The 24,263-nt window shown below is 45.9% G+C and overlaps 1 long non-coding RNA gene across 2 annotated transcripts; it reads right to left on the bottom strand.

The window, feature by feature from the left end:
• Positions 1 to 5,008: 5,008 nt before the first annotated feature.
• Positions 5,009 to 23,868, bottom strand: LOC103882734. Of its 2 annotated transcripts, XR_001900616.3 has the most exons (5): positions 23,744 to 23,867; positions 23,142 to 23,286; positions 22,639 to 22,703; positions 9,661 to 9,796; positions 5,009 to 5,188 (listed from the first exon to the last, which is right to left on the bottom strand). It is a non-coding gene; the product is annotated as an uncharacterized LOC103882734 (long non-coding RNA). The 2 variants fall into 2 exon arrangements; XR_002520897.2 differs by having other exon boundaries at positions 22,639 to 23,286; positions 23,744 to 23,868.
• Positions 23,869 to 24,263: the final 395 nt, after the last annotated feature.

Here is a 24,263-nt window from a genome sequence, read left to right as displayed (position 1 = left end):
ACCTGCAAAACCAGCACTTCTAACTGCTGCCCCGTCATTATGATGAAATTCCTTATATATACATCCTTATGTGAATGAACTTTCCTGGCACATATAAACTGATGGTATACATTGCATAAGGCATAGATACCAATTTTTTTTGTTTTGTTTTTGAGGCACAGTCTCGCTCTGTCACCAGGCTGGAGTGCAGTGGCAGGATCTCAGCTCACTGCAAGCTCTGCCTCCCGGGTTCAAGTGATTCCCCTGCCTCAGCCTCCCGAGTAGCTGGGATGACAGGCGCACACCACCACACCCAGCTAATTTCTTGTATTTTAGTAGAGATGGGGTTTCACCATGTTGGCCAGGATGGTCTCAATCTGACCTTGTGATCTGCCCGCCTCGGCCTCCGAAAGTGCTGGAATTACAGGCATGAGCCACCGCGCCAGGCCGACATTAATTTTAAAAGGTACTGCCTGGTCACTTCCTTAGAGTGGGTGTCATTTTATAGCCCAAAATCTTTTCAATTACCATTCACATCTTCACCAATATTTACTATATGTACCTGTAATTTTTGCTGTTCTGAAGGATGTGAATGGGGTATTTTGTTTCAACTTGCATTTTCTAACCACTAATTTCAGGTATAGATTATATCCTTTTTTTTTTTTTTTTTTTTTTGGTATACTACCCTTTTATTAATTATTTGCTGAATATCCTCATATATTCTACTTGTTGGTTTTACTTTAGATTAAGCAAATTTTTCTTTTTCCTTTTTCTTTCCTTCCTTTTCTGAGACAGTCTCACTCTGTCGCCCAGGCTGGAATGTAGTGGTTCGATCTCAGCTCACTGCAAGCTCTGCCTCCCGGGTTCACACCGTTCTCCTGCCTCAGCCTCCCGAGTAGCTGGGACTACAGGCACCTGCCACCACGCCCAGCTAACTTTTTGTATTTTTAGTAGAGATGGGGTTTCACCATGTTAGACAGGATGGTCTTGATTTCCCCACCTCGTGGCCTAGGCCTCCCGAAGTGCCGGGATTACAGGCATGAGCCACCGTGCCTGACTGCAAATTTTTCTTTATAGACTGGAATTTCTTCATAACAAGATTTGTGAGACATCCTAGGTGAACATCCTTAACAGAGACAAGTAAAATGTGATACAAGCAGTAGAAAGCTGTGAGCAGTCAGAAGTAAAATGCTAGACGGGCATGTAGCACATGTGATAAAAATCTCTTAGATACGAGTGGGAAAATTCATAGAAGATTTAGTGTAACTAAACAAAATGTCAGAATTTCTCTTACATACACACACATCTATTATATAGGTTTACAACACTACTTAACATCGTCAATTTCATGTATTGCCTATTGGGGGGAGGGAATGAAGTGGGGTCTGGTATGAAGAGGAAAGAAAATCAGGTAAAATAGGAGAGGGGTTGGTCTGAATCTACTATTGCTGTAACTGAATATCTAAGACTGGGTAATTTATAAAGGAAAGACATTGATTTAACCGTTCTGAAGACTGGCACGTCCGAGGTCTAGGGGCTGCGTCTGTTAGCAGCCTTCATGCTGGTGGTGACTGCGGAGTCCTGAGGGGCAAAGGGCCTCACACTGTGAGGGGGCTCATGAGAGCCCACCTGGCTTTTTCTAGTGATCACTCACTCACTCCTGATAACCCATTAATCCATTAACCCATTAATGCATTAACTTCTTCATAGGGCAGAGCCATGAGGGCTCACTGGGTCATGAGGACCTAATCTCTCTCAAAAATGCCACCTTTAGTTCTGTAGGGGACAACCATTCAAATCATAGCCAGGTCCTCGCAGAAGCCAACGTTGATCACGCCTGGAATCCCAGCACTCTGGGAGGCCGAGCTCCGTGAATCACTTGAGGTCAGGAGTTCAAGACCAGCCTGACCAACATGCTTAAATCCCGTCTCTACTAAAAACACAAAAACTAGCCAGGCATGGTGGTGCACGCCTATAGTCCCCACTACTTGGCAGCGTGAAGCAGGAGAATCGCATCGCTTGAACCCAGAGGCAGAGGTTACAGTGAGCTGAGATTGCACCACTGCACTCCAGCCTGGGTGACAGAGTGAGACTCCATCTTTTAAAAAAAAGTAACCAATGTTGATAATAAATACTCTGTTCAGTTCTAGCCAGATTTTCATGGCTCAGGTGCCTAAGTGAAGTCTGTGCCTTTTTTAGCAGCTTTGCCCTGTGCCAGCCTTCATGGAAAATGGTTGGACTGCTCAAACTGCTGGACACATCCTTGCTTTGTTGAACAAATACTCCCATCTATGAGTATCTGCATCGCATGACAGAACTCTGTAAGAGACTGCTAATTGCATGACAGTGTTCCCCCTCTTTTGTAGGATTCCCCCTTCTTCAAGTTTCAGCTGGGCACCTAATGAGATTTCTTTTATTTTTATTATTTTAGAGGCAGACTTACTCTATTTCCCAGGCTGGAGCACAGTGGTGTGATCATAGTTCACTGAAGCCTCAAATTACTGGGCTCAGGTGATCCTCCCCACTCAGCCTTCCAGATAGCTGGGACTTCAGGTGTGTGCCACCACACCCAGTTTTTGTTTTGTTTTTGGTAGAGAAAGAGTCTTACTATGTTGTTCAGGCTTTAGCTGGGGAGTTCATTTCTCCACTTTCCTCTTAGCTAGCTGTGGCCAGGTGACTCGGTTTTGGCCCTCAGGACATGAGAAGACAGCTGGACAAATGGACAGGTAAGATGGGAGAGCAAAGCCTTAGGATGTGACAGAGTTGCCTAGATGCCTGTCAGGACCAGAGCGGGGGGAAGATGACAGAGACAACTGTCCGGGCAGATATGATACCTGCCAGCCATTTGCACAAATGGGGCCCTCATGACACTGTCACCAGTGGGGTTGGGTGGAATTGTTGCATCACTTGCCACAGGTGAGGTGGCCAAAAAGCCAGTGTGCCTTCTCCATCCTCTCTCCCTTTCTGCTAATGAGGAGACTGACCTTGGAAACCTTATGAAGGAGAACTGAGAAGCCACTGACAGAAAAACTGAAGTCCCTGGAAGCCACTCTCTGAACAAGAGTGCTGATTTTGGACTTGGTGTGATTGAAAACTGAAGTTCTGTTGTGTGAGCTGTTAACGTTTGCATTTGTTAAGAGGAAATAACACTCAAACAATGGAGAAGGCATCCAGCAAATGCCTCTAACTTCAACAAAAAATTCCTCCTCCCCCATCTGGAAGCTGCAAGTCTCTGGGTAAAGCAGGTAGGTAAAAAAATCAACCTCTAGGGCATTCAAATTAGGTGCCACCTTCCCCAAAGAAAGCTAGAAGGGTGACAATTGGAAGGAAGATGAGAAGGAAGATGAGGCAGGCCTGGGGCCCCAGGAATGCTCAGTGGGGCATGGTGATGTCCCTGGGGTCGGGGAGAGCAGCTGGACCCCCCCAGTCTCTGGTCATCAAGGGATTGTTCAAGCCAGCTGGACTGAGTGGCCCCTCTCAGTGGGCAGTTCATTGAGGTTAAATGTAAATGCAAATTTAATCACAATCCCTATAGGCTTTGGAAAGAAGAGCCTGGTTAGTCTATTCTAAAGGTCATCTCTGAGAATGAATTGCAGGAAAAGCCAAAAAGTTTGAAAAACAGGATTGTCCTTCGATGTATTGAAAAGATGATAAAGCAAGAGGAATTGGAACATGATCTTCTTTCGCATAATTATAAAGTATTCATGGTTCAGTAAAACAGAATAAAACTCAGAATTAGAGTATGGTCACACACCACATAACATTTTGATCAGTGATGGACCAGATATACAACAGTGGTCTCATAAGATTATAATACGACATTTTACTGTGCCTTTTCTGTGTTTAGATACACAAATGCAACTGTGTTACCGCTGCCTAGCGTATTCAGTACAGTCACATGCTGTTGAGGTTTGTAGCCTTTTTTAGCAGCTTTGCCCTGTGCCAGCCTTCATGGAAGGCCATACCATACACCCCAGATGGTAGGCTTTACCATGTAGGTTTGTGTAAGCATGCTGACATTCACATTTCTCAGAATATAGCCCTGTTAAGCAAAGTGTAACGGGACTCCCAAGCTATATCTAAGCAGGACTAAAACTGTAAATTAGACACAAACCAATAAAACCGAGCTGCTGACAACTCCCGAGTGAAACCAAACAAAAAAAAGGCTCTACAATGACCCATTACAAACTCCCGACAACTGTCATTAGCCTTTCTTAGATTGAATGTCCTTCCCTAGTAAAATCAAGATGGGCCAAAAGGATGGCGGAATGAATGAATGGGCACCCAGAGAACTTCCAGCTCTCAGGGTTTGCAGCTTCTCCTTCTACAAAGATGTGAGAAAGAGTGCTGAGCACACAAAAAGCAAAGACACTACTGACAATGACCTACCCCATGATAAAAATACTATGTCGGATGGGAGCGGTGGCTCACGCCTGTAATTCCAGCACTTTGGGAGGCTGAGGCGAGTGCATCATCTGAGGTCAGGAGTTCGAGACCAGCCTGGCCAACATAGTGAAACCCCATCTCTACTAAAAGAAAATATATAAAAATTAGCCAGACGTGGTGGCAGGTGCCTGCAATTCCAGCTACTCGGGAGGCTGAGGCAGGAGAATCATTTGAACCCGGGAGGCGGAGGTTGCAGTGAGCCGAGATCATGCCATTGCATTCCAGCCTGCGGGACAAGAGCAAGACTTCATCTCCCCAAAAAAAAAAAAAAAAAAAAAAAAAAGGACTTCAAACCAGGGACAAAGAGATGGATTTCTTAAATGGTGTAAGAACAACTAGTAATTCATTGCAAAAGTAAAGATGACATCCATACGTGAATCCAGACCTTGTCAAGAAAAAAAGGCAATGCATAATCTGATCAATTAAAAATGACATTTGATGTGAAGAGAAAGTATCCCGGCCCGCGGGATCGTCACTGCAGGCCCTGGAAGAGGGGGTGGGAATTTGGGGAACAAGAGATACGAGAAATGGAGACAAGACAGTGCTCTGATCAAGTCTCTCCTTTAATGGCGGTAATGCAGTGCCTTATATACACTTGGAGGGGAAGGGGTTGGGCCAGAGGCGGAGATGATCTCATCACGGAGGGTGTGACCAAGTAGGTATTGGTTTCTCTGGTCGAAGGTCATGTGGCGCCTGCGCTGTCAGGTAGCAATTTTCGCCGGCGCGGGAAAAATGGGTGAAGAAGAAGCAGGAAGAGCGCCATCTTTTATGAGGTATTAATACAGGGGAAAAGGCAAAGATAGGGAGGAGGTGTAAGGTGGAAATGAATAAAGCTCAGGCGTTTTTAATCGTCAATTATTATTCGCTATGGCCGGGGCGTGCAGCTCCGGACAAGAAAGAATACTTAATATGCAACTAATTTCCAGAAGAACATTTTCTGCTCTGGATTCTTTTTTTTTTTTTTTTTTTTTGAGATGGAATCTCGCTCTGTCGCCCGGGCTGGAGTGCAGTGGCCGGATCTCAGCTCACTGCAAGCTCTGCCTCCCGAGTTCACGCCATTCTCCTGCCTCAGCCTCCTGAGTAGCTGGGACTACAGGCGCCCGCCACCTCGCCCGGCTAGTTTTTTGTATTTTTTAGTAGAGACGGGGTTTCACCGTGTTAGCCAGGATGGTCTCGATGTCCTGACCTCGTGAGCCGCCCGTCTCGGCCTCCCAAAGTGCTGGGATTACAGGTGTGAGCCACCGCGCCCGGCCCTCTGCTCTGGATTCTTACCAATAAGAAATGACATTACAGTCGTCCCTTAGTATCCATGGGGGGATTGTTTCCAGCACCCCCTGTGGATACCAAACTCTGTGCACACAAAAGTTTCGAAGTTGACTCTTTGGAACCTGTATACAAAGTTGGCCCTCTGTATCCTCAGGTTTGCATTCTGTGAATACTATAGTTTTGAGCTGTATAGGGTTGCAGATGTGGAACCTGCAGATAAGGAGGGCCACCTACTGGGGAAAAAAAAAAAAAAGAAAACTACTTACAAGTGGACCTGCTCAGTCCAGACCTGTGTTGTTCAAGGGTACCTGTATTTCCTTATTACACAGAAATTACAGAGCAGAAAGCAGCTGCTGAATCATTTTCTCAAAATCATTCTTGCCCCCAAATCACTGTGGCTAACTAACACTTCTGAATTATACAACTTCTTTTTAAAAATGTATCCTGTCATCACAGCACTTTAGGAGGCCAAGACGAGAAGATCACTTAAGCCCAGGAAATCAAGACCAGCCTGGGCAACATAGAGACCCCATCTCTACAAACAAAAACTGTCCTTCTTCAAAGTCAGGATGCCTTGTAGCTCCAAGTCACAGAAAAATCTCAACTCCAACAGGCTTACACAATCAGAAAAATTAATTACCTCAAATGCCTAATCCAGAGCCACCTCAGTGTGGGTTAAATCAGTGTTTCATACCATCACTGGCCAAGCTCTTCCGTCTCTGCTCACCAGCCTCCAACTACAGCCCTGGGCCACAAGACGCAACCAATGGATGTATTCAGAAGGGTGATGTGATTCAGCTCATGTCTCTTTATCAATGATAAATCCTTTCCCAAAAATCATACAGAACACTTCCCTATACATCCTAGAGGTCAAGGCTTGGTCGTATGCCCAACCCAAACAATCCCTGTTGCGGAGGCGAAAACAGGCCCCATCAAGGCTTTCATGTAACAAAGCAGCAGAGAGCAGTCTGTCCCCCATCTGCAAGGAAATCCAGGTAGAGGAGAGAGAACGAATGAGAGCACGACAGCTGCCACCCTGTTGGCAAATGGTTCCTGGGCTCCTACCGCTTGGGCTATGCCATGTACCTCTGGAGGCACCAGTTAGAAATGTGTCAGTAGAAAGAGAAGTGCGTTTTCTGGCCGGGCGCGGTGGCTCAAGCCTGTAATCCCAGCACTTTGGGAGGCCGAGGCGGGTGGATCACGAGGTCAGGAGATCGAGACCATCCTGGCTAACATGGTGAAACCCCGTCTCTACTAAAAATATAAAAAACTAGCCGGGCGTGGTGGCGGGCGCCTGTAGTCCCAGCTACTCGGAGGCTGAGGCGGAAGAATGGCGTGAACCTGGGAGGCGGAGCTTGCAGTGAGCCGAGATCGCGCCACTGCACTCCAGCCTGGGCGACAGAGCGAGACTCCGTCTCAAAAAAAAAAAAAAAAAAGAAAGAGAAGTGCGTTTTCTTTATACAATACTATTTTCACTGTCAGTGTAATGAGCACTACTGTTTGCACCTAGTTCTTAACACAAGCTTGAGTTGTTAATGGTATACCCTGCCTTTGCATTCTTTCTTTTTTTGTGATAGGGTCTTGCTCTGTTGCCCAGACTGGAGTGCAGTGGCACGACCACAGCTCACTGCAAACCCAAACTCCCAGGCTCAAAGATCCTCCTGCATCAGCCTCCCAAGTACCTGGGACCACAGGTGGACACCACCATGTCTGGCTAATTTTTCAACTTTTTATAGAGACAGGGTGGTCTCGCCGTGTTGCCCAGGCTGTTCTTGAACTCTTGGGCTCAAATAATCCTTCTGTCTCAATTTCCCAAAGTGCTGGGATTACAGGCATTAGCCACCATGACCAGCCTTTGGTTACGTTCTGTTTTTATTGAAGTGACTAAAACCCAAAACAGTTGAACACTTTAAAAGGTACTCTTTGGCTTCTTTATTGACAAGCAGATCAATAACCATGATCAGAGCTATTTATATATGCCAAGGAACAGTAACAGAATTGCTAAGTTGTGCAGTTCTTCTCCAAAACTTTTTATTATAAAATTTGTCAAACACAACTCTTTTAAGAAAAACAGCCATGTGCCTGCCAGATCGACACTTGCTTCAATTTTGCCATTTTCGCTTTATCTATGCATGCATCTTTTTCCTGAACCACTTCAAGGCTGCAGACATCAAGCCAGTTCATCTTTCTATATTCAGCACATTTGCCCTTGAAAAACAGTGCCTCCACCTTTTCTCTCTTTTTAAAAATGATGTCAGCGGCCGGGCGTGGTGGCTCACACCTGTAATCCCAACACTTTGGGAGGCCGAGGCAGGCGGATCACGAGGTCAGGAGATTGAGACCATCCTGGCTAACACGGTGAAACCCCATCTCTACTAAAATACAAAAAATTAGCCGGGTGCGGTGGTGGGTGCCTGTAGTTACAGCTACTCAGGAGGCGGAGTCAGGAGAATGGCATGAACCCGGGAGGCGGAGCTTGCAGTGAGCTGAGATCGTGCCACTGCACTCCAGCCTGGACGACAGAGCCAGACTCTATCTCAAAAAAAAAAAAAAAAGATTTCAGCTCTTTGAAGAGACCTAGCCAGGTGTCTTCTAAATGTCCCATATTCTGATTTGTATTCTCACCTGAAGTTGTTCCTCTATCTCCTGTATTTCCTGAAAACTGAAAGTTAGGTTGAAACACTTGATTCAATTCAGGTGAAATATTCTGGCCAAAGTACTACCAGAAAATGCAACTACTTTGTATTGTATTTCATCAAGAGGCACATAATGTCACTAACATTAATAATCTTTTGCTCAACTGGTCAAAGTGGGACAATCGTTGATTGTAAAGGCACCTTTCTTTCCACATTCAGTGACGTATCTGCAGGTGATACTCTGGCACTACACAAGCATCCTGTTTCCCTCACATCTAATGATTGTAGCATCCACTGATCAGTGCCTAAATGCACTAAGGGTTGCAAATTAGTGGCTTTTCAAAATCTGTCATGCATTTATTAGCTGACATTATTCTATAACAAGTAGCTTTCCATGACGAGATAAACGATTGATCCTACTAAAAGGACAGGGTGAAAATCTAATTCCTTCCCTCTAATTAAAAAGTAAGGAGTTTGTGTGAGATCCACCACCAATCATGGAAATGCCTTTAGTCTCTCTCTTTTTTGCATCACTACGGACTGCAAATTTTTTTTTTTTTTTTTTTTTTTTGAGGTGGAGTTTTGCTCTTGTTGCCCAGGCTGGAGTGCGATGGCACAATCTCGGCTCACCGTAACCTCTGTCTCCCAGGTTCAAGCGATCCTCCTGCCTCAGCCTCCTGAGTAGCTGGAATTACAGGAATGCGCCACTGTGCCCGGCTAATTTTGTATTTTTAGTAGAGACGGGGTTTCTCCATGTTAGTCAGGCTGGTCTCAAACTCCTGACCTCAGGTGATCCGCCCGCCTCAGCCTCCCAAAGCACTGGGATTACAGGTGTGAGCCATCCCGCCTGGCCTTTTTGTTTTTGTTTTTGTTTTTTTTGAGATGGAGTCTCGCTCTGTCACCCAGGCTGGAGTGCGGTGGTGTGATCTTGGCTCACGGCAAGCTCTGCCTCCCAGGTTCACACCATTCTCCTGCCTCAGCCTCCCGAGTAGGTGGGACTGGCCCACCACCACGCCTGGCTAATTTTTTTTGTATTTTTAGGAAAGACGGGGTTTCACCGTGTTAGCCAGGATGGTCTCGATCTCCTGACCTCGTGATCCGCCCGCCTCATCCTCCCAAAGTGCTGGGATTACAGGCGTGAGCCACCGCGCCCAGCCAGAATTTTCTTTATTCAGAATGTTATTGTCAATTACTGTCATTGTTTTTGTTCACCAAAGCGCTTCCCGTTTGACCAGGGGAGCCCCTTCTAGTTATAGCTTCTGTTCGCGTTTTCACATTACTGTGAATCTTTGAGTGCTTCCCTGGTTTCTGACCCAGGACGTTCCAGGCTTACCTTGGGCACTTCAGGACCCAGACCTAGACCAGCTGTTGCTCCAAGGAGTCCTGGTTCCTTCAATGGCCATGTTGAGGGCTGAATTTGCTCATCACTACAGGGGAACCATTGGTTCTGGGCCCTCCCGTGAACAGACCTAGGAAATAAATGTTTTTTCAAAATCATGAGTGATATTTTCAATATGTATTCATCATTATGGGGAGTTTTACATAACTACTTTGAGTTGTTATAGTCATCTCTTAAAGACATTTTGGTCCCCCCCAGTAACTTTCACAGTTTATTGTTGCTTTATCCTAGAACTATTTGAATCTATTCCCACAAAATAGGTTGGAAATAACACCAATATTACTAACGTGGAAATTAATGAGTGACACCTGTCATTTTTTTAAGTTCTTTTTGTCTCAAAACAGAAAAAAATCCCCCTAAGGAACTGCTCATAATACTGCATTTAAAAGTCTATTGAAAGAATGAGCTCTTCTGCTTAGTGAAGTTACCCATTTCCTATAAACTTCAGTTGATTTCTTCTTCGCTTTCAATTTCAAAATGTGCTTTTGAGTATGTAAATTACTCATATTTATCCAAAAGTCAAAACTTCACAAAAAGGTATACTTGAAGAAGCCTTGTCTCTATCCTCAGCCCTGCCACCCTGTTCACGCCTATCTCCATACGTATTCATTTTTTAGTGTGTAACTTACTCTTCAGGTTTGTAGTTTGTAGTTTATACTTATTTGCAAAATATATGTATTACATAAAATATATTGGCCAGGCACAGTAGCTCATGCCTGTAATCTCAGCACTTTGGGAGACTGAGGCAGGAAGACCACTTGAGCCCAGGAGTTCAAGACCAGCCTGGGCAACATAGCGAGCCCCATCTCTACAAAAAATTTAAAATTAAAAAAAAATAAACATATGTAATAGAGAAATATATATACAAAATAGCTATGTAAATACATATTATTTCTTCCCCTCAATTCTCACACAAAAGACAGCAAGCCACATAGTTTTCTGTACTCTGCATTTCTCAATAATATATTGTGTACTTCAAATTTGTCATACATGTCACGTATCAAGTATACTGTACTATTAAGATACAAAGAGGCCGGGCACAGTGGCTCATGCCTGCAATCCCAGCACTTTGGGAGGCCAAGGTGGGCAGATCACTTGAGGTTAGGAGATTGAGACCAGCCTGCCGAACATGGAGAAACCCTGTCTCTACTAAAAATACAAAAATTAGTCAGGCACGGTGCCAGGCACCTGTAATCCCAGCTACTCCTAAGGCTGAAGCAGGAAGAATCACTAGACACCGGGAGGCAGAGGTGGCAGTGAAGCGAGATTGTGCCATTGCACTCCAGCTTGGGCAACAGAGCGAGACTCTGACTCAAAAACAAACAAACAAACAAAAAGATACAAAGAAACACTGGAGGCATTTCGTGTGGTAGATCTGTTACAACAGTTCTTAAGCTATGGAGAGAGATTTCCTGCTGACCACTCTGTGGAGCTCCACTGTGTAAATCAGACACAGGCCACGTACGTATGTTGTATGTTTCTCACTAACAAATGTACCCATCTTACCTCAAGTACTCAAATGTCTAATACTGTCAGCCTGCGGCAGCAACTTGTTTTTCAAAAGCTTTCATATTCCAACAATGGTCATTAGCATTAGATGTATCACATATTACATTTTCTAAATTTGGTACCTGAAATGTGACTTCTAGTATTACAGTATTTGTAGAGAAAAAAAAAAAAAAGTATCTCAGCCAGGCGCGGTGGCTCACGCCTGTAATCCCAGCACTTTGGGAGGCCAAGGCGGGTAGATCACAAGGTCAGGAGATTGAGACCATCCTGGCTAACACGGTGAAACCCCGTCTCTACTAAAAACACAAAAAAATTAGCCAGGCGTGGTGATGGGCACCTGTAGTCCCAGCTACTTGGGAGGCTGAGGCAGGAGAATGGTGTGAACCCTGGAGGCAGAGCTAGCAGTGAGCCGAGATCACACCACTGCACTCCAGCCCGGGTGACAGAGCAAGACTCCGTCTAAAAAAAAAAAAAAATTAGCCAGGTGTGGTGATACGCACGTGTAGTCTTAGCTACTCAGGAGGTTGAGGTGGGAGGATCACTTGAGCCCAGGAGGTCGAGGCTGCAGTGAACTATGATCGTGCCACTGCCCTCTAGCCTGGGTGACAGAGTAAGACGTCTTCAAAACAAAGACCAAAAAAACCAAAGGCAGTGGGAACGTTCTGTGTTATCAATGGGGAAGTGGTCACATGAGTGTAACCATTAGTCAAAACTCATCAGATCCTGCCCTTAACCCACGTTATTTTACTGTGTATAAATCATGCCTCAAGGACAGGTGCAGTGGCTCACACCTGTAATCTCGGCACTTTGGGAGCCTGAGGCGGGCAGATCACTTGGGGTCAGGAGTTTGAGACCTGGCCAACATGGTGAAACCCCATCTCTACTAAAAATACAATAATCAGCCAGACGTGCTGGCACATACCTGTAATCCCAGCTAGTTGGGAGACTGAGGCAGTAGAATCGCTAGAACCCAGGAGGCAGAGGTTGCAATAAGCTGAGATCGCACCACTGCACTCCAGCATGGGCAAAGAAGCAAGACTCCATCTCAAAAGGAAAAAAAAAAGAAAGAAATATATGCCTCAATAAAAAAGGACAAGGACAGGCACAGTGGCTCACGCCTGTAATCCTAGCACTTTGGGAGGTTGAGGCAGGAGGATCACTTGAGCCCAAGAGTTTTAAACCAGCCTGGACAAGATGGTGAGACCCTGACTCTACAAATTTTCTTTAAAAAAGTAGCTGGGTGTGGTAGTACACACCTGTAGTCCCAGCTACTCTGGGAGGCTGAGGCAGGAGGATCTCTTGAGCCCAGGAGTTGCATACTGTGGTGAGCTATGATCATGCCACTGCACTCCAGCTTGGGCAACAGAGCGAGAGACCCTGTCTCATAAAAATAAAGAAAGAGAGGCTGGGCGCGGTGGCTCAAGCCTGTAATCCCAGCACTTTGGGAGGCCAAGACGGGTGGATCATGAGGTCAGGAGATCGAGACCATCCTGGCTAACCCGGTGAAACCCCGTCTCTACTAAAAAATACAAAAAACTAGCCGGGCGAGGTGGCGGGCGCCAGTAGTCCCAGCTACTCGGGAGGCTGAGGCAGGAGAATGGCGTGAACCCGGGGAGGCGGAGCTTGCAGTGAGCTGAGATCCGGCCACTGTACTCCAGCCTGGGCGACAGAGCGAGACTCTGTCTCAAAAAAAATAAATTAATTTAAAAAAAAAAGAAAGAAAGAGAAATAAAAATAAAAAAGGACACAGAAAAAGAAAAAGGGGGCCAGGCACGGTGGCTCATGCCTGTAATCCCAGCACTTTGGATGGCCGAGGTGGGTGGATCATGAGGCCAGGAGTTCAAGACCATCCTGGCCAACATAGTGCAACTGTCTCTACTAAAAATACAAAAACTAGCCAGGCGTGTTAGCTCCCAGCTACGAAGGAGCCCGAGGCAGGAGAATGGCGTGAACCCGGGAGGTGGAGCTTGCAGTGAGCCGAGATTGCGCCACAGCACTCCAGCCTGGGTGACAGAGCAAGACTCCTTCTCAAAAAAAAAAAAAAAAAAAGTATCTCTATCTCCTAAATTAATAGATGTCCCCTCAGTATTAATTCTCTGCTTATATCTGAATTTTTCATGAAAGCTTTCATGCACAGCAAACATAGTTTTACACCAGTATCAATCATCTGACGTGTAAATGTGCTGGAACTTTGTAAATGCTTTTATATTTCTGTTATGTTGGTCTTTCCCTGTGATTTATGTGAAACATACCATATTTGATTTATTGGTAGATACTAATATACAAGCTGTTCTCAGGGGTCTCTTCCCATTTGAGTTTTCTGTAATTTTTTTTTTTTTTTTTGAGACAGAGTTTTCGTTCTTGTCACCCAGGCTGGAGTGCAATGGCATGATCTTGGCTCACCACAACCTCTGCCTCCTGGGTTCCACTGATTCTCCTGCCCCAAACTCCGAAGTAGCTAGGATTACACACAACCACCACCATGCCTGGCTAATTTTTGTATTTTTAGTAGAGATGGGATTTCCCATGTTGGCCAGGCTAGTCTTGAACTCCCGACCTCAGGTGATCCACCTGCCTCAGCCTCCCAAAGTGCTGGGATTACAGGTGTGAGCCACCGTGCCCGGCCAGTATTTTCTAAGATAACACAAAATGTTCCCATATCCATTTCATTTGTGGAGAAGCCTCCAGCCCCTATATCTTGTGTTTTCTGATGCCAACTAATGATTTAATTTACACAGAAGGAGACCCCTACATTATTTACATTCATAAGGTTTCTACCATGAATTTTGGTTTGAAAAACAAATGGACTTTACACATGAGGATTTCCCACATTTGTTACAATTCAGGGTATCACTCTTGTGTGGGCGATGACTTCACACAGGATTTCCCGCATGTATTGCATTCATATAGCTTCTCCCCTGTGTGAGTTCTCTGATGACTGATGAGGTTTGACTTCACATAAAACATTTTCCCACATTCATTACACTCAAAAGGGTTCTTCCTGGTATGAGGTCTCTGATGCACAGGGAGGTGTGATTTCATACAGAAATACGTATCACATTTGCTACATTGATAGGGCTTCTCTTCCATGTGAGTTCTCTGCTGAATGGTTAAGGGTGACTTATAGCAGCAGGATTTCCCACGTTTATTACATTCATGGAGTTTCTCCCCTGGGTGTGTCCTCTGATGTTCAATGAAGTGTGACTTCTGGAAGGTTTTTCCACATTCCTTACATTCATGGGGTTTCTTGCGTGGTGTATGTTTGATGATATTTAGTGAAGTGTGACCTCTGGTAGGCGTTCCCACATTCTTTACATTCACAGGGTTTCTCCCATGTATTTATTCTCTGATGCTGACTGAGAGCTGACTTCATATAGAAAGATTTTCCACATTCATTGCATTTTTAAGGCTTCTCCCCATATGAGTTCTCTGATGTACCGTCAAGGTAGATTTATGGCGAAAAGTTTTCTAACATTTGGTACATTCATAGGGTTTCTCTTCTCAGTGTGTTCTCTGATGATCAGTGAGGTTTGACTTCACAGAAAAGGCCTTCCCACATTCATTACGTACATGAGGTCTCCTTCCTGTGTGAATTCTCTGATGAATATTAAGATGTGACTTCAGGCCAAGTACAGTAGCTCATGCCTATAATCCCAGCACTTTGGGAGGCTGAGGCAGGCTGATCACTTGAGGTCAGGAGTTCGAGACCAGCCTGGCCAACATGGTGAAACCCTGTCTCTACTAAAAATACAAAAATTAGCTGGGTGTGGTGGCGGGCACCTGTAATCCCAGCTAGTTGGGAGGCTAAGGCATGACAATCACTTGAACTCAGGAGGTGGAGGTTGCAGCGAGCCAAGATCACGCCACTGCACTCCAGCCTGGGTTACAGAGTGAGACTCCATTTCAAAAAATTAAAAATATATATATATGTGACTTCAGATACAAAGATTTTTCACATTCATTACATTTGTAAGGTTTCTCTCCAGTGTGAGTTCTCTGGTGTATAACTAGGGTTGTAAGGACTTCCTACATTCATTACATTTATGTAGCCTCTCCCCTGTGTGAGTTCTCTTATGTTTAGTGAGGGCATCCTTGTTGTAGAAGGACTTCTCACATTTATTGCATCCACAGGGTTTCTCCCCAGTGTGAGTTCTCTGATGCACAATGAGGGCTGAATTCATAGAGATTTTCCACATTCACTACATTCATACGGCTTCTCCCTGGTGTGAATTTTCTGATGTTTATTGAGACTTGACTTCACACAAAAGGGTTTCACAAATTCATTACACTCATAGGGTTTCTTACCTGTGTTTCCTCATGTATAATTAGCGGTGATTTATAGGAGAAGCATTTCTCACACTCAGTACATTTATAGGGTTTCTCTTCTGTGTGCTTTCCCTGATGTACATTTAGGGTTGACTTATAGTAGGATTGATTTTCCATATTCATTAAAAAAAAGGGTTTTTTTTGACATGGAGTCTCGCTCTGTTGCCTAAGCTAGAGTGCAGTGGCGTGATCCTGGCTCACTGCAAGCTCCACCTCCTGGGTTCACGCCATTCTCCTGCCTCAGCCTCCTGAGTAGCTGGGACTACAGGCGCCCACCACCATGTCTGGCTAATTTTTTCTATTTTTAGTACAGAGAGGGTTTCACCGTGTTAGCCAGGATGGTCTCGATCTCCTGACCTCGTGATTCACCCGCCTCAAACTCCCAAAGTAGTGGGATTACAGGCGTGAGCCACCACGCCTGGCCAACAAATTCATTACATTTGCAGGGTTTCTCTCCTGTGTGTTTTCTCTAATAATCAGCCAATTGTGACTTCTGGAAGGAAGTTCTCCTTCATTCAGTACATTTGAAAGGTTTCTCCCCGTATGTGTTTTCTGATGTTTAGTGAGGTTTGGTTTCACATGGAAGGAATTCCTACATTCCTTACATTCATATGGTTTCTCCCATGTGTAAGAGTTCTCTGATGGTGACTGAAGTTTCATTTTGCTTAGGATTTCCCATTACACTGATAGGGCTTCTCCCCTGTGTGAATTCTCTGATGGACTCTTAGGACTGAGCTATGAGAAAAAGGTTTCTTACAGTCACTACATACATAAAGCTTCTTTTCTGACTGAATTATCTGGTGATTAGTGAGGGCTGACTTCACTAGGGTTTTACCACATTCATGGGGTTTCTCTTCTCGATGTACTATCTGAGAGTTGATAAGTTGTAATTTCTGAAAGGTTTTCCCATATTTATTTCTTTCACATGGTTTCTCTCTTGTGCATGTCCTCTGATGCTCAGTGAGGTGGGACTCCTGGCAAAAAGATTTCTTGCAATGACTACATTCAAAAGTTTTCTCTACCGTGTGAGTTCTATGAGGCACAGTAAGATGTGACGTGTGACTGAAATTCTCATTTTCATTAGCTCCATGGGTTTTCACCCCTGTATTAACTTTCTGATGTCTAAAGAAGGTTGACTTCTCACACTCATTAACTTCAGAGTGATTCTTCCTTATGTGAGTTTCTGGATGAACTTTGGGAGTTGACGTGGCACTGACATTTCCTCCATGCTCCTTATAATCATCGGGTTTCTCTCCTGTTTGAGCTGTCTCTTGTGTGATGATGGCTACCTTCTCAAGGAAGACATTTCCATGTTTGTTATCTTCCAAAGGTGGTCTCAAAGCTTGAATTTCCTGATCCTCAATAAGGTCCTCACTATGACTTGGTGACTTCCCACTTTGGTTATAGTCAACAGATTTCTTTCCAGTATGAGTGTTTTCCTGATTACTACCAAAAGGCAACTTCTCACTTATATTAATTTCATCAGCATTATTACTGGAATAATTTTTGTCACCAATACTTGATTCTGAAACATATTCAGACTCATTCCACATGAGTCAAACTGACAGGCTATTTTTCTTGAAGAAACCTGGTTTGCACCCAGATTAAGGGTTTTCCCAAAAACGTATTCCCTTTTCTTAGTCAGTGTGTTGTTACTGAGGACTGAAGTGTACCACAAATATTTATCTCGATTTTCCTGGCTTTCCTTTATCAGGTCTCTTTAATTTCTGGACTTCTAGAAATGAGAAAAATTAAGTATACGTTAAAAATGTTGGCCGGGCACAGTGGCTGACACCTGTAATCCCAGCACTCTGGGAGGCCGAGGTGGGCAGATCACGAGGTCAGGATATCGAGACCATCCTGGCTAACACAGTAAAACTCTGTCTCTACTAAAAAATACAAAAAATTAGCTGGGCGTAGTGGCAGGCGCCTATAGTCCTAGCAAGGAGGGAGGCTGAGGCAGCAGAACGACATCAACTCGGGAGGCGGAGCTTGCAGTGAGCCGAGATCTCACCACTGCACTCCAGCTTGGGGCGACAGAGCGAAAATCCGTTCCAAAAAAAAAAAAAAAAATGTTAACACATTTCCTATGTATGTGTGATTTATATCATGGATTCTCTATTTTCAGGCCCAGGCTCCTGGGATGAAATCCCAAATATGTATTTCACCTTGGTTCCAAAAAATAAAAATGAAAACTGCCTGCAATAGTGGAAAAGGGAGGCAAAACTAGCGAGGAACACACATATATTTGCTATTTTTAAAAAGATGACCCTCAAAACTGAAAAGGTGAAATTATTAAACATAGGGAAGAATTAACTGAGGGAAAAGCATGACAGAAAAATGAGGTCAGACCAACAGAAATCATGAGCAGGAAATGGAGTGAAAAGGAGTGTTTGGAGACATGGCTGTTAAGGAGAAATACCACAGGATGGCTGAGATGTGAGAGAAAACAGATGACTAAGGCCTATACAGATAGGCCGGGCACGGTGGCTCACACCTGTAATCCCAGCACTTTGGGAGGCCGAGGTGGGCAGATCACGAGGTCAGGATATCGAGACCATCCTGGCTAACACAGTGAAACCACGTCTACTAAAAATACAAAAACAAAATTAGCCAGGCATGGTGGTGGGTGTGTGTATTCCCAGCTACTTGGGAGGCTGAGGTGGGAGAATGGCGTGAACCCGGGATGCAGAGCTTGCAGTGAGCCAAGATCACACCACTGCACTCCAGCCTGAGTGACAGAGCGAGACTCCATCTAAAAAAAAACAAAACAAAAAACAAAAAAAACCCTGTATAGATAAAGCCCACTATCTACGTGCCACTATCTATGTGCCAACAGATAAAATAAGGTTTATATTAGTTCAAAGTATCTTTACAAAAATCCACAATAAATATCTTCTAAAATATTCATTTCCAAAGACAAGTCACAAGTCTAACAGAGATTCTTACATTCAACTAGCTTGCTTTTCAGCTTTGGCTCTGCAAAAAACTCAGTTATCCTCCAGAAAATGTACCCCCCTACACACACCACTTTTTCAAATCATGCCCCTTAAACTACATTTTCTTAAAAACTTGAAAGCAGGCCGGGCATGGTGGCTCACTCCTGTTAATTCCAACACTTTGGGAGACCAAGGTGGGTGGATCACCTGAAGTCAGGAGTTCGAGACCAGCCTGGCCAACATGGCAAAACCCCATCTATACTAAAAATAGAAAAATTATCCAGGTGTGGTGGCGGGCACCTATAATCTCAGCTACTCGGGAGGCTAAGACAGGAGAATCACTTGATCCTGGGAGGTGGATGTTGCAGTGAGCCAAGATCACACCACTGCACTCCAGCCTGTGTGACAGAGTGGGACTCCACTTCAAAAAAATCATAATAATAAAATCAATGACCTCATCTTCTACCTTTTTAGAAACCTGAAAAAGAGCAAATTATACCGAAGTAGTCAGAAAAAAGTAATAAAAGAACAGAAAACAATAAAATGGAGAACAGAAAATCAAAAATCAATAATATATGTTTCTTTTAAAAATAAATCAATAGCCGGGCGCGGTGGCTCAAGCCTGTAATCCCAGCACTTTGGGAGGCCGAGACGGGCGGCTCACGAGGTCAGGAGATCGAGACCATCCTGGCTAACACAGTGAAACCCCGTCTCTACTAAAAATACAAAAACTTAGCCGGGCGAGGTGGCAGGCGCCTGTAGTCCCAGCTACTCGGGAGGCTGAGGCAGGAGAATGGCGTGAACCCGGGAGGCGGAGCTTGCAGTGAGCTGAGATCCGGCCACTGCACTCCAGCCTGGGTGACAGAGCGAGACTCCGTCTCAAAAAAAATAAAAAATAAAAAATAAAATAAAATAAAATAAATCAATAAATGTTTCAAACCTCTAGCTACACTGATGAGAGACAGAGAAGAGGAGCAGGCAGCACCCACAAATTATCACCATCAAGGATGTTATCACATCTAGTGATAACATCACTAGAAATTCCACAGATACAAGACAGGGTAAGAATATTAGAACAAGTTTGTACCAGGTGAACACTAATATTTAAAAATCAAACATAATTTATGATACTAACAAACAGATAAGGAAAACCATATAATTTTATCAATAGATGCAGAAAAGGATTTGACAAAACACTGATTCCTGATTTGAAAAAAAAGAACTTTCAACAGTTTAAGAATAAAAGGAGGCCAGGCGCGGTGGCTCACGCCTGTAATCCCAGCACTTTGGGAGGCCGAGGGGGGTGGATCACAAGGTCAGGAGATCAAGACCATCCTGGCTAACACAGTGAAACCCCATCTCTACTAAAAATACAAAAATTAGTCGGGTGTGGTGGTGGGCGCCTGTAGTCCCAGCTATTCAGGAGGCTGAGGCAGGAGAATGGCCTGAACCTGGGAGGCGGAGCTTGCAGTGAGCTGAGATCACGCCACTGCACTCCAGCCTGGGCAACAGAGCAAGCCTCCGTCTCAAAAAAAGAAAAAAAAAAAGAATAAAAGGAAATTTTCTCAACCTAATAAAAAGCACCCATGAAAAACCAACAGCTGCCATCACAGTAATGGTGAAAGACTTAGTGCTGTCCTCCTAAAATTAAAATAAGAAAGGCAAAGATGGCCGGGCGCGGTGGCTCACGCCTGTAATCCCAGCACTTTGGGAGGCCCGGTGGATCTGAGGTCAGGAGATGAGACCATCCTGGCTAACCTGGTGAAACCCGTCTCTACTAAAGAAATGCAAAAAAATTAGCAGGCCGGTGGCCAGGCGCCTAGTCCCAGCTACTCAGGAGGTGAGGCAGAAGAATGCAGCGTGAGCCAGGGAGGCAGGCTGCAGTGGCAAAGGCGAGGTCAGCGCCCTGCACACTCCAGCCTAGGCGACAAGCGAGACTCTGTCTCAAAAAAAAAAAAAAAAAAGAAAGGCAAAGATGTCCCATCTCATTTCTGTTCAACATTATATGGGCGGTTTTCGTCAATGCAATAAAACAACAAAAAGTCATACAGATTAGAGAAGTAAAACTATTTATAAATGACATGATAGAATTGTCCATGTAGAAAATCTTGCAGAACCTACAAGAAAGCTACTAGAACTAGTGAGTTTAATAAGGTTGCAGGATACAGTATAAACATACAAAATCTGGTATTTCTACATACTAGCAATGAACAATCATAAATTGAAACTCAATACCATTTACAAGAGTATCAAAAAAAATGAAACACTTAGGGATACATTTGACAGATGTGCCAGACCTGTGCCTTGTAAACTACAAAACAATCCTGCAGTAAGTTAAAGACTTCAATAGACGTAGAAATAAAGAGGTCCATTCTCCCCCAACTTATCTACAAGTTCAATTCCAACCTTAATCCTAAATGTTTCTTTGTAGATATATACAAGCTGGTTCTAATTTTTTTCTGTTTTTTTGATAGAGTTTCACTCTTGTTGCCCAGGATGGAGTACAGTGGCACAATCTCATCTCACTGCAACCTCCACCTCCTGGATTCAAGCGACTCTACCGCCTCAGCCTCCCTAGTAGCTGGGATTACAGGTGCATGTAACTATGCCTGGCTAAGTTTTGTATTTTTAGTAGAGATGGGGTTTCACCATGTTGGCCAGGCTAAAACCTCAGGTGATCCGCCCGCCTCGGCCTCCCAAAGTGGTGGGATTATAGGCGTGAGCCATCACCCCCGGCCCTAAAACTGATATGGAAATACAAAGGGCTTCTACAGACAAAACCCAGGGTTTTTATGGGCACAGGATGGGGGGGCGGGGTGGGCCATGGGTGGTCTGGGAAAAGGCAACATTCGAGCAGGAAAACAGGGATGTAAATTCCCACTTTGGACCACGGTGTCAGGCTTTTCGGCTTGAGGGTGGGGCCCTCGCCAGGGACATGCCCTCTTCTGCCCAGAATTTCCCTGCCTCCTGTCCCTACCACTACAGAGGGCATGAAATACTCGGGAAAGACTGGCGGAGTAAAAAGATGAGGGAGTCAAGGATGGACATCTAGACATAAGCCATGAGAATGAGCAGGAGGAAGACACAATGAGGGGCACCAAGAAATCTGAGCAGCAGGAATAAAGCCACAAGAAGCATGTCACAAGACACCAGGGAGAGGGGCCTTTCTAGAAGGTGAAAGCAGTTCAATGCCAATGCAGCAGAATATTCTAGGAAGGCCAGGTTGGGAAAACATGCACTGCGGTTAGGCTTTATCAGGACGTCCCGGGCAGGTGGCAGGGAAGTGGCAAGATTACACAAAGCAGACTAACATGCGAATGAATGAACAGATACCTGTACCCCAATGCTCATAGCAGCATTATTTACAACAAGGAAAAGGTGGAAACAGCCTAAATGTCCATCTGCAAATGAAGAGGTGAAGAAAATGTGGTCGATCCAGACAATGAATAAAACCTGAGTTCTACCCTCCACTTCCAACAAAGAACAATTGCAGGCAACAGGGAGGTTGATTGCAAGGTTCTTTGCTCCATAAAGATGTTCAGACATTTTTTCAGACTCCAGGAAATCTTTCTGTCCCAAGAGTAACTAGTTCATTTCTTTTGGCGGCCAGTGAAAATGAAGTGCAGATTAGGAAGAAAAAAGACAAATAAGGGCCGGGTGCAGTGGCTCATGCCTATAATCCCAGCACTCTGGGAGGCCCAGGCAGGAGGGCTGCTTGAGGTCAGGGGCTCGAGACCAGACTGGCCAACATGGCAAAACCGTCTCTATAAAAAATACAAAAATTAGCCGGGTGTGGTGGTGAGCACCTGTAGTCCCAGCTACTCGGGAGACCGAGGCATGAGATTTGGTTGAACCCCAGAGGTGAAGGTTGTAGTGAGCCAAGATCATGTCACTGCATTCCAGCCTGGGCAACAGAACAAGACTGTCTCAAAAGAAAAAGACCAATCTGCCACTCCCCTTTGACGACTGTAGGATCACATGACCACAGGGATCCGCAGCTGCCTCTGCCTGCTGCTCAGCTGCCTCACTCCCCATTTACCCTGAAGTAGCTTTCTAAATGTCCATCTGAATCAACGAATTTTATAAAAGCCAGCAAATCCCCTGGAAAACGAAAAAGAATCTACAAAAAGAAACTCACCTGGGGTTTGTTCATTCTCTGATGCTCCTCTAAGAGCATGGAAACCTGTTCTTCAAATAGTATACCTGAAAAAAGGGGGAAGAAACAGAATGAGCGATCTGGCAGCTCTGCACCCGCCTAATTCTCCTAAAAGCACCCCCGTCCGCTGGGTAACCTTGACCCTGCAGAAGGAAAGGAGGGAACCACATCCCCGCATCCCTTTTTGACTCCAATATGACTTAGTGGAGCTTAAACCTGCAATGTTTCCCATTGCTTTAACAATTTTTGTCTCACTTCACAAACACAAACATTTAAAACAGAATTGACTAGGCCAGGCAAAGTGGCTCATGCCCATAACCCCAGCACCCTCGGAGGCCAAGGCGGGAGGATCACTTGAGGCCTGGAGTTTGACACCAGCCTGGGCACTGTTCGCTCAGTCTGGCCCCTGCTATCACCCTCTGCCCAGCTCCCTTCCTCTGTTGGGTCTTTCAGGGCTTCCTTCCTAAGCCCAGGCCCCTCCGCACCACACGCTCCTCTTATGCGTCTCTCGGCCCCTTTTCTGAAGCCCTGATGGGCCTCCCTTCGGAGGAGGGGTTGTCTTCCCGCTGAGATTCCTGTCCCTGAGACCCCTCCTTGTCAACGCAGTGGAGCCGCTCTGTCCAGCAAAGCCTAGGGGACAACTCAATTTAGCAAGAACCTTGTTCGAGGCCCAAGTCCGCCTGTGGGCGCGCACGGTTCCCAGAAGCTGCGGGATGCAGCGCCCGGAGGCCCCAGGCGGGAGCCAGGCGGCCCACGAGCTGCCCAGACTCAGCGGGCCCTGGCACGGGCCTCACGCGAGGCACCGCGGAGGAGGGCCCACGGCGGCGCGCGACACCCGTGACCCTGCCCCCGCCGCACCTGCTGGGCCGACAGCGCACCGCCGCCGCAGCCAGTCGAGGAAACCGGAATGCGGCCCCGGCGGCCCCCTGCTGGGAGCGGCCCCCCCCCCCCCCCTTCCCCGCCCCCGTCCCCGTCCCCGCCCCACCTAGGCGCGGAGCCCAATCCCATGCGGGGAAGGCGGTCCCAGGGGCCAGGGCTGCGACTGTCCGGACGCGCCCTGCGCCCGCTCCGCAGTCCCCAGGCTCACCCGCGGCCCTAGCACGACCCCGCAGGCGAAGTGCACGGAAGCCCCGCGAGGGCACAAGCGCCTGCGCAAAGCCCGCCAGGCTCTGCCGCGACACAGGCCTGGCCAGGAAGCTCCGCCCATATGGGGGCGGGGACTGTGCGGGCCCCATCCCTTCACCCTCCACCTTCACACCCTCTCCCCATCCCCTTCACACCCCACCTCTACATCGTCACTCTCTCCCCCATCATCCCCACCTTCACATCCCCGCCCCCGCCCCTTCACCCCCCACCTCCACATCCCCTCCCATACAGGCAGTGGCTCACACCTGTAATCCCAGCACTTTGGGAGGCTGAGGCTGGCGGATCACCCGAGGTCAGGAGTTTGAGACCAGCCTGGCCAACACGGTGAAGCCTCGTCTCTACTAAAAATACAAAAATTAGCCTGAGTGTGGTGGTGCCCGCCTGTAATCCCAGCTACTGGGGAGGCTGAAGCAGGAGAATCCCTTGAATCCAGGAGGCAGACGTTGCAGTGAGCTGAGATC

This window comes from Papio anubis, chromosome 4 (assembly GCF_008728515.1).
Source record: "Papio anubis isolate 15944 chromosome 4, Panubis1.0, whole genome shotgun sequence".
In the NCBI taxonomy this organism is placed as follows: domain Eukaryota; kingdom Metazoa; phylum Chordata; class Mammalia; order Primates; family Cercopithecidae; genus Papio; species Papio anubis.
The sequence above is the reverse complement of the archived record's forward strand: the minus strand, read 5'-3'. Positions and strand labels throughout refer to the sequence as shown.